Here is a 10,707-nt window from a genome sequence, read left to right as displayed (position 1 = left end):
TTTTTTTTAGCAGCTCATTCAAATGTTGGGGTTGCCCCAACACGAAACATTAAATTAAACAGCTACTTTAAAAAAAAATGTAGCACACAGCCATATTTTCGTTTTGTGAGCATGAAACACAGTGGAGTTGGTTGACAAAGGGAATAAAGTAAGTATTTACTGAGCTTGGTAAAGCAGATGAAGATGTGTTCACTTATTCAAGCCTTAGCAAAAATCTTTTTTCTTTTTCTGTTCACATGATGGAGCATTCCAGTTGAATACAGGTTCTCCCTATTTACTGTGATTCACTTTGCAAGTAAAAATGTTCTATTCATAATGAACATAGTCATTTCTAAATGAACAACCTCTCCTCTTTTAGTAAATTAACCCCAATAACAATGTTTGTCTAATGGAACATTCAACCTTGGATATCCATTATTTGCTACAGTATCTGTATAATTATAATCTGACAATGATACTGTATTCACTTTCATTTCTTTTCTTTGAAACATATCACTCAGTTCTTTTAAAAGCTTGATTTATTGTAATTGCATGAAGATAAAACCTATATTAACAATGTGGTTTGACCTCATTCAATCTTGTTCTCATTACAAGCTAAAAACGGCATAAATGCAATTAATTGGCAATGCACGTGTATAACCCCTTGCCCTATTTCCGAGCAGCATATTACACTGAAGCACAATCAGGCCTTTTAACTGACTGCAGCAAAACAAAAAATGGGTGCTTTGTATTGCACACAACTCTTACAAAATGTACTAACCAAAATAATAAAGTATCCAATAAATGAAATGATTAAACATATAATGAAGAAATCTTTTACATCCATGTGGATCTACAAGACTAGGAATAGGTAGTTCATATCCGTGCAATCACTTTTACAGTGGAAACTGCAGAATTCCCACTGAAGCACCTTTTTAACCCTACCATATGGCATTATTCCAATGGCATTCATTCAGCGCAGGTGCTCACATGTGTCATTGCAAAGCCAGATCGATTTAGTCAATTATCATTCAAGATTTTTTGCACTGAATGTCAGCAATGTCATTTAGCTATGTCTGTGCAGCTGGTACACATCGCTTGCTATCGGGTTGTTGAGATTGTTTTTTACTTGACAATGAGATAAACCATACTTCTATGTATTTAGGTTGGTTAGTATGTGTTTATTTCCAATGTGCGATTAAGCTGATTATTTGCATTTACTCTTTGAGGCAAGGGTTAGGATGTACTAATTATCCCCCTGTACTTATTTCCTTGGAAGGTGGTGGACATTTGGTCACTCAAAATATAAGGCTTACAAATTACACTACAAAACTATCCACCAAATGCCAGTGTCCTTTTTGGGGGACCAGATGTTGGAAAGAAGCACTGTCCTTTAACATTTGAACCCCCCAAATGTTGAGGGAAGGTATGTGACCTAAATTATACAGAATGGGAAGGGGCAATGCTCAGTGTCCTCCCTTTCCTGGCCACTCGAGTTGCATGAAAGGATAATGGCCTGTTGAAATTTTAAGGGGAACCTCACATTTTTGTAATAACAAGGAGTCAAACCACGTACAGCTTTAATGAATCCCCCAAGCATGTTATATAATGTATATGGGCATTTTGCTACATAAGCTACATAAACCTCCCTTTGCTAAATGGAACAGTAGTGCTGAGCCTTTGATGTAACTAAAAATACACCAAATGAAAGGTAAGGTAGGTAAGTAAAGAACATTATTTGATTGCAATGAATTCTGGAACCTTTAGTCTGTATGTGTCCTTTAAAATAAAATAAAGAAGGATTCAATAGGTGGAAGTATCCCCTTAACATCAATTCCCATGGAGAACATGTTAGAATTAAAGGTGTATTTTATTCTAAAACAACATTGAGACCCATTACAAAGGCTGTCTGGAAACTCATGCCATATCCCTCATGTGAGTCGCACCCTGATTTAGTCACCTTTCAGCCCTCTGCAGCTTTGTACATTATCTTGTCACTGGCAGAAAATGGGATTTCTCACCTACAGATGGTCAATTGCCAGACAGATAGCTGTGAACATTAGGTTGAAATTGCTTGTCAAGTTTGATCATTTCAAACACAAACAAAGTCTGTTTAGCAGAAAAAGCCAGATTAATGCCCACAAATGTGTAGGAATATCCTTAAAGGATCCATTACATTCCCATTTTAGTATGATACATGTGTAGACAAGCAGTTCTATTGCAAATCATAATAAAGCTGTTTGTTTTTGTAAACCAAAGCACTTACTGGTGTTTATGATCCGGCATTATTGGTTTATGTTGTTCATAATGGGTTGCAAAATTGTTTTCATTTTATTCTAACTGCAGTATAGATAAAAAATCTTTGTAACAGCTGTATGCAGATTGGTTTTTGCAGAAGGCTCCTCAATTAACCTTACCTGGCCAAGCTCTGAACAAAAATCCATTTTTCTAGTTTGGAAAGTTTTGATGGCTATGACAAAATGGCATTTTCTTCTAGTGCTTCTGAAAACTAAATTATAATCACCTGCAAGACCTGCAAGATTTAAACAGTAATGTTTTATGCTACTTTCAGGATATGGGGCACATGAACATCATTTTCACATAATTAGCTGATAGCCTGACATCAGCTTAGCTAGACTTTTTATTAAATGTCTTCTCTGTAATATAGGCATTTTACGGAACAATCCTTTTTTTGGAGTGGCTTGCTCTCCACCATAGTTATATGACAGAAATAAAGTTATTTACAGTAAAAGCTGTGCTGATGAGCAAGTATGTGCCAATTCCTAAAATTAAAGGCAAAAAAAAAAAAAGGAACGGTAGTAACCAAATAAGTGACTTAAAAGCAGATCATCATGGATGGATCAAGACTAAACCCATGGATGGATCAAGACCTGAAATCCCAGGTCTGCAAATGAATAATAATCTACTTTAGTTCTCAGAAAAAAAAACAAAACATTTTAATTATGTTTATAAAAACTCGCCTTAGCCATCTATGGAAAAAGGTTGACAGTTGATTGCTGGGCTATTCTGACAGGCAAGGCAGGGCTAGCATGTCCTGTTAGCGTGCTGATAAGCTAACTCATTTCTATTGGTCTATTAACATGATGGGCGGCCTCTCTAACCAATAAGACTGTGGGTAGAGGCAAAAAGGGGTGGGCAAGATCTATTAATATCAGCAATATACCTGTTAGCTTTTGGTATCTATTTTCTATTGCCTAGTCTTTCCTTTGTTAGTCATTATGACAGTTCTGTTAAAATTATACTCTTTCTCTCTTATATTACTACCTTTCTTTCTAATTTGCAGTTTTGCAGATGATGGTACTTTTCTCTTCCCATGTGTATGCAGTATATACTACTGACCAATACCATTCTCTTTGCTTTGGTATTATTATTTTTTTTCTTTTTTTTGCTCCTCTGGGACTTTATTGGAATGAAGAGCTTAACACCAAGTTGCCCACTCACATGCAAAATTTAAAGGCTTCACAGATAAAAAGTGGAGGTATTTTATATAACAATCAACTGGTTTCCAGCTGTTACAGAAAATGAAAGTTACCTAATGAGTTGATATATGCAACACTTTTTTGCTTCTCAGCATATTGAAAATAAATTAGATTCTTTGTTTGGAAGCAAAACTATATTCCAAAGCCTTAAAGCAAACCCCTCAGCTGAAAGAAAAAATAACCTGTGTGCTGGGTACCTTACCGTGCCATAACTTAATGTCTAGTTGCTTGCCATACTTGTCCCTGTCACTATAAAGATCGCTGTACTGTATCCAGTACTTGCTCACAAATAAACCTGGGGTATAGCTATAGGATTTTTAGCCATCATTGTGGGACCTCTTTGGGTCGGATTTATTAAAGCTCTCCGAGGATACACTTTCACGAGTGAAGCTTGGCGATCCAGCAAACCTGGAAAAGGGTCCTTCAAAGTCATTTGATATTTGCCAGCAAATGTTTTGAATCCTGGACCAGATCTCTTCCAGGTTTCCTTGATCACCCAGATTCACTGATGGAAGTGTATCCCCTCCAGCCTTGGAGAGCTTTAATAAATCAGGCTCATTGTGTCACATGCTATATAAAGATCCCCGTCCTGTAGCTCACAAGAACATAAATTGGAGTAGCAGCCATTATTAATATTTTTTGGCTACCTGGCATGTGTGTGCGACTCAATACAGGAGTGCTGTGATTACAGATCATCTTGATGATGTACCCCCACAATGTGGGTCTTAGATGTTCTGGGATTACAGAAAGTGGGTTGACAGATGAAGGTGGGTCCTTGGAGGCAGTGCTTCAATACATATAACTGCTAGATTATTTTAAAACTTTCTTTCTCAAATAAATTCTGAATTAGAGTAAGGAAATAAACTGTACACAACTATCAGAGAGCAGTGTTTTATTAATTCTTAGTGTGCCTAGTTTTATTTAGGACTCATTTTAGGGCTGACATACAAAGGCTCTTCTAGGCCTATTCCACATTTTTACAGACTTTACCATGAAGAATCTGATGCAGAAACATTAAGTTGCCTTGGCCTGCTGCTGGTTGGAGTGGTAAATGCAATACAATGTAGATCACACTGCCCATTCCTAAATGAATGTTAGTACGAGATTGCAATATTTGTTTTATTTCTATTATATGCACATGTACGCAAGTTCTACAGCTTAGTAATTAAAAGTGTGTATGGATGTCTGAGGAAGGCACATGAAAAGCTTGTATTACCTTTGTTTATAGTGTAAATTTTATCTGTTAGGGCTGCCCATCACATCTAGTTCACTTGCCAGTATGAATGTAGGAAAGGTAAAAATATTTTATGTGCAAAAAAAACAAAACAGAAAATGTACAAATATTAGGAAGTTGAAAATCAAATAAATTCCATCCTTTCTATGTGTAAATTATTGCTACACAGAAAAAACAAAGAAGGCGACTCATAAAGCCATCTTTACACCTTTATTGCTGCATTATCTCTATTTTCTCTTGTTCTTGCTCTAATGAATCTGCGTTAATACAGCGTTGATAAGATTTATTGCGGTGCTTTGTTTAAAAGTGACGTAACGCTTTTCATTATAGATAAAGAACAAGTTTCCATAATTTTAAAGCAGCGATAAGTTTTTATTGCTGGCCAAAATCCTCTGCACTATTAATGCAAGCAAATTGGAGGAAGCATCACACAATTCTACCTCCAGTCAGTTACTGCGTTGTTATCGACATGCTATCGCTGCGTTACAGCTGCCATATCCCTGCTGGAAGCTATTCAATAATGCTTCAATAATGGCTTCCTTTATCACTGAAATTTGCAGCCGTACTATCATTTATTACCACCACAGACCTCCCAACCTTTGGAGATAGGGAAAAGGCACACTTTTTGGCTGAAAATATGTAGTAAATGAGACATCCTTCCCACACTCCCATTATTGGGCATATTAGCTTTTCAAAGTAACTGCAGCTTATTTGGTGCAGCGTCTATACTTTTCAGCGCCTTATTCAGCAGTTTTGGATGCTTAATTTATTATACTCTGAGATACAGAGTGCCAAGAAGTCTTGTGCACCACCCTCTTTTATAATCACAGAAGTTTTGTGTTACTATATATGTTTTCTCCTGAAAATGCTATTTATACGAAATGCATACAGAAGCACTTAATCAATGAACTGTTGAAATATTACTAACATACAAATTATTCATGAATAATTGCTTTGTTTTTAATCTGTAAATGTGTATCTGTAAAGTGTAGTTTTACTTAATTGTACCCTTTTTGGACAACTATATTGGCAATAGGGGGGTGATACATATTTATACAGACTTGATCATATCTAATGTAACTTTTTAATATTAGAAATAGAATCAATTAGAGGCTGGATAAAAAGTTTAATGTAAAAGAATGCTTTCTATAGTTATATATTAAATTTTTGTATAGAATGTATCTACTCAAATAGAAATACAGCCAATAAGGAATGAGTAACAGAGGGCCTTGGTTCTGGAAAAAGGGCCAATGACAAAACTCTAAAAAAAAATTAATTGGGAGGAATGAAACTACAATAAACTTGTGGAGAATTGCAGGGATAACACCTTGATTTTCAGTTGTATGTATTGTGGTTTTATAAATCAGTTTTGGAAGAAAACTAAAACACTCAATTTTTATATACAAAGGTCGACAACAGTCTATTCACCAACTGAGATGCTGAGATAGCTTAGCAAATACTGTTTTAGAATATAAAGGTTTAGTCGATTAACTTTAGCTAAAACTACATTTATAACACCTGTCAATATTGTATTGTGCTGAGTACAGCTGCTCTAATAGGATTCTACACTGGCTGAAATCTCTTTTTTGTGATATCTTGTAGCTGTGGTAACAAATAGAAGACAAACTTCAAGCTGCATTGTGATACAACCTATTATATTCCGTCGAATCTCTGTCTTGCACACATGAACCATTCAACATAGGTGTAAAGCAGGGGTCATGGCATTTTCCTGCAGGGTGTCTTGTTCCTGATGTGAAAAGCTATTTCTGAGTTAGATGAACACAAGGACAGCATTTTAAATCAACAAGGCTTTATAGTGCCCTGTAAGAGAATTGTGCTCACACTATCAGCTCAGAATCAGCTCACACTAAACATTATATTCTGACTTTAGGTATATTAAAATCTATCTTAAAACGTCTAAACTGTGCTATCAATTTAAATCCAATAAGGGAGGTTTTTGTATTATATTTCTGGCATTATCATTCTTGGTTGAGAACAACATACAAGACTAGGGCTAGGGTTATGTATAGTAAAGTATATTTCCACCCACATAATAAACAGTTGTGTTTGATAAACAAATATAAATATATACTTTCTACCTTTTCTTCTGATTATAATATTTGTTCTGCACAATACTTTTGTCTTTCTCTTGTAAGATGGTATTATTTATTCACCTATTATGTAATTTTTTGTAGCAGAGCATGCTAACTGGACATCATTGGGTTTGCGTCAGCACTGTGTATAACACATAATTGTCAAATTGTTAATATATAAAATACAGTTTATTTTTTTTCTTTACTTGTTTTGGCATCACATTGCCGCTATTAATCATCTTTCATTCACATCTTGTTTGCATGTACTTGCTCCAGAATCAGATGCATATGATTGCTCCAGATCGGCATCCTGATTTTGCCTAGCAGTGCTCAAGGAACAGATAGACAGTAAAATTCTGGTTCACATGGAATCCCATATGATTTATTGATAAATCCCACCAAATTTAGAAATTATGTCTGTCCTCCAGACAATGATGGTTGCCATAACCCAGTGGCCCTTTGTAGGAAACCCATCAGGTAATGAATGCTACATATTTAAAATGATGGAAAACAACTTTAGAAATTAAATTAAGATTGTAAACATATATAAAAATTTCAATGATTTGGTTCAAATTTTCTTTAATCTCTGCTAAAATGAAAATTCAATAAGCAGCATGCCTCAGCTACGTACATGTAGTGCTCCAAGTACACTGAGATAAGGCAGGTCAATCCCCTGTGCCAGAATAATTCCATTACCTATGTTTTCTTGTGCGAAGCCATAAAATACAACATTGACTCAATCCCCATTGAGGTGCAACACTGCTTTTTATGACAAAATGTCTTTAAACAGCAGGCTGGCTGCACAAGCTGATGGAAATCCTGATTTTATAGAGCAGGTGGCTTTGTAATTGATAGAAAAGCTTGTGATTTTTGTGTTCATTAACAGGGGACATATGAGAAAAGCTTTTCAAAAAAATACTCTTGTTCTGTAATAAAATGTATCAAGGATTTGAGTTAAAGCTAAAATTCTTGGATGAATGACTTAGTTTATAAATCTGATATGGTTGCATGATGGGCACATTTATTGCCAATACATACAATAAAACATACATCAGAACTATGTGTAAATTATTTGTGTACAAATTACATGCAAAATATCCATCCATGTTAACATTATTTCCTCCTAATTATTAAATGATTAGCCAGTCCTATGAATAAACCACCCTTACCACACTGCAAATTCAGGGGTCTTACATTTTTCCTTTGCAGATTAAGAACAATTCCATCAATGAACTTCTAATGCATCCCAGCATACTTAACCCGTGCTAAAAATTAAAATAAGGTCACTTAATATACCTTAACTTCAATCTACAGCATTAAAGGGAGTGAAGTGGGCTTTTTGATTTCTGGATGAGAAACTAGAAAACTCTGCACGTAGGCTTATTTTCCTTTTATATATCCCAAGATTAAGCTTTTTTTTTAGGCGTTCTAAATTAATTTATGTTGCCTAATTCCTAGCTGGCGTGAACTTGCGAGACTAATTCTTTTCCTGCTTTAATTTTCAAAAATGTTGCACGCAAAACATAAAGGTTACTAATATTCTATGTTTATCATCATCAAAAAAAATAAAGTCTAATTCTAGTTAAAACTTTTTTATAATGCAATGGGAGGGGGTTTAAGCTCTGTCAGCTGTTCCAATTCATTTACAAATAACAGAATAAAATAAATAGCCCAATAAAAGGCAAAAGAACAAAAAAATGTTTGCTGAATTATTTAGCTTCAGTCCAAACTTGTCCAAATAAACATTTCTTTTTTTCTGCCATTAGGTGTCCTGGGTCTAATAGCCAGCACTGTTAATCCCACTTCCCCTGAGCCAAAGTTGTCTTGGACCCACCCAAACCTGTGAATGGACATTTAAAGGAGATTCAGCGCAGTGTTCGGTCCAAATCTGTGTGACTCTTTGCTTCTTCCTTTCATGTTCTTCTTCCTTTCAATGCTTCTTCCTTTCATGTTCTGCTGATTAGGTAAGTGCCGGTCAGATTAGGTACTTGCACTGCTTACATCAAAAATATTTTTTGGGCTTTTTAAGCAGGTGTTGCATGTTTCAAGTTGGTATGCAAAACCTGCTTAAACCAGGTCATATGGAGGTCAAAAGGAAGGCAACTGCAAGTTAAATGCTCGTGTTAATGAAATCTGAACGTTTTTTTAGAAATGTTTCAGGAAGATGTCAAACAAAAAGCACAAAGCTCATTGACACCGTCCCTAATAATGTATTACAGAGCTGCTTTAGTTTGTACTTTATATATCTGCCTCAAGCTCAGTTTTGATAAGAAAGTTCATACAAAAAGATACATGATCACAATGTACACATAACTGTAAAGGGGCTCTTTTCATATAATATAAACCCAACACTGTACTGGGACGCAATCAAATACCTACATGTTGGGTTAACAGATAATGTATTCTTTCCTGGTAACCATGTACAAAGTACTCCTAACAACTGTGCAGAGTTGAACTTTGATTGGCTGATTCATGGAAAATGGGTAAGAAGAATTTGGAACAAAAGAGGAGCTGTTTCTATAGCTATCAGTCACATATGGTATGTATGCCAGCGTGAACAAAGAAATTCAAATAATGGCTAACAAATATATCCACACGCCATCCAAATTTGTCTTTGTGCATCAGTACTGGAGTATGCTATAAAAACGGAGTCTGAAAATAGCTATTTCAAAGCGGGAGAGAAAATAGGAAGAACTGACAAACTATGGGATTAAAGCTTTTTCTCAATTCTTATTTCACAAATACCTAAAATAAAGAATTTCAGCCTGATGGTATTTTTGACAAGTGATCTGATAGCTTCATAAGTATATTCCAGCTCTATTAAAGTGCCAATCAGAAAAATAACAATGAATTAACAGCTTCAAAGCTGCAATAGGCAGGTGCCCTTCTCACATTTTCATCCCAGTAACCAGAGAAAAAGAACATCTTTTCATACATTCACCTTTCTTTTAGGAAGTAGATTTAAATGACATTGTTTACTTAAAAGGGATTTCTCTATGCTCTTTCAATTTTTTTTTTTACTTGATGATTTTTTCCACTTCTATACCTGTGTAACCTACCAAGTAATCCTTAAAAAGCCTTTTGCAATACTTTTGTTGATAAAATTCTCATCTAGACTGGCTGTTGTGACATTTATTGAACAGACCCCAACACTTTGGAAACAAAGCAGTTTATTTAGATTAAAATGACAAACATCTTCTGTAGTTAAGGCTGCATTCTGAAGATTCTCTAAAAGCAAATTGATCGTTTGTTGTTTTATAGAAAGCACAATAAAATTAAGAACTTTCCCTTTAACCTAAGAATTGCATTTGTTTTTGATTTTGATTACTGATATTTCTGTAATAACCTGTAGACAATAAGTGCATTAAGGTTCACCCAGTACTGGTAAATAGTAAATGACAGCAGGCTAAGCTGAAGTCAGTACACAAGATATACAGGCTGGTATTGCCGTAGCAAAAGGGGCTGTTTGTGTTGCTGTAAAGCCCGGGTCAAGTGCCCAACCTCCAATCAGTACATAGGTGCCAATCTCTCAGGCTGTCTCTGTAGTCTTCCCCTTTAAAAAAGGCTTTGCACAGCCACAGAAGGCTAGTTGCTCCATCCCACCACTTGATATGTATATTGGTAAGCAACCAGGGAACCACTTATATGACAAGATGAAGATATAGAAGACAAGTCCAGGTGACTAAGACATGGACTGTACATGCAAAAGCAAAGATCCAAATGGATTTCCAAGGTAGTCAGAGAATTAGTAATCAGTGAAACAAGACAGACAGTAGGTCAGTATGCCTAACCAATAACACTGGGGAACACAATTTTGTTGAGTTAGATCTTACAATTGTTTTTATTCATTTTTGGGTGGTGATTCCAGAAATGACCCCAGTTTTTTGCTAATTATATCTAG

The sequence above is a fragment of the Pyxicephalus adspersus genome, chromosome 1 (genome assembly GCF_032062135.1).
Source record: "Pyxicephalus adspersus chromosome 1, UCB_Pads_2.0, whole genome shotgun sequence".
Taxonomy (NCBI): domain Eukaryota; kingdom Metazoa; phylum Chordata; class Amphibia; order Anura; family Pyxicephalidae; genus Pyxicephalus; species Pyxicephalus adspersus.
Note: the sequence above shows the minus strand (reverse complement) of the source record.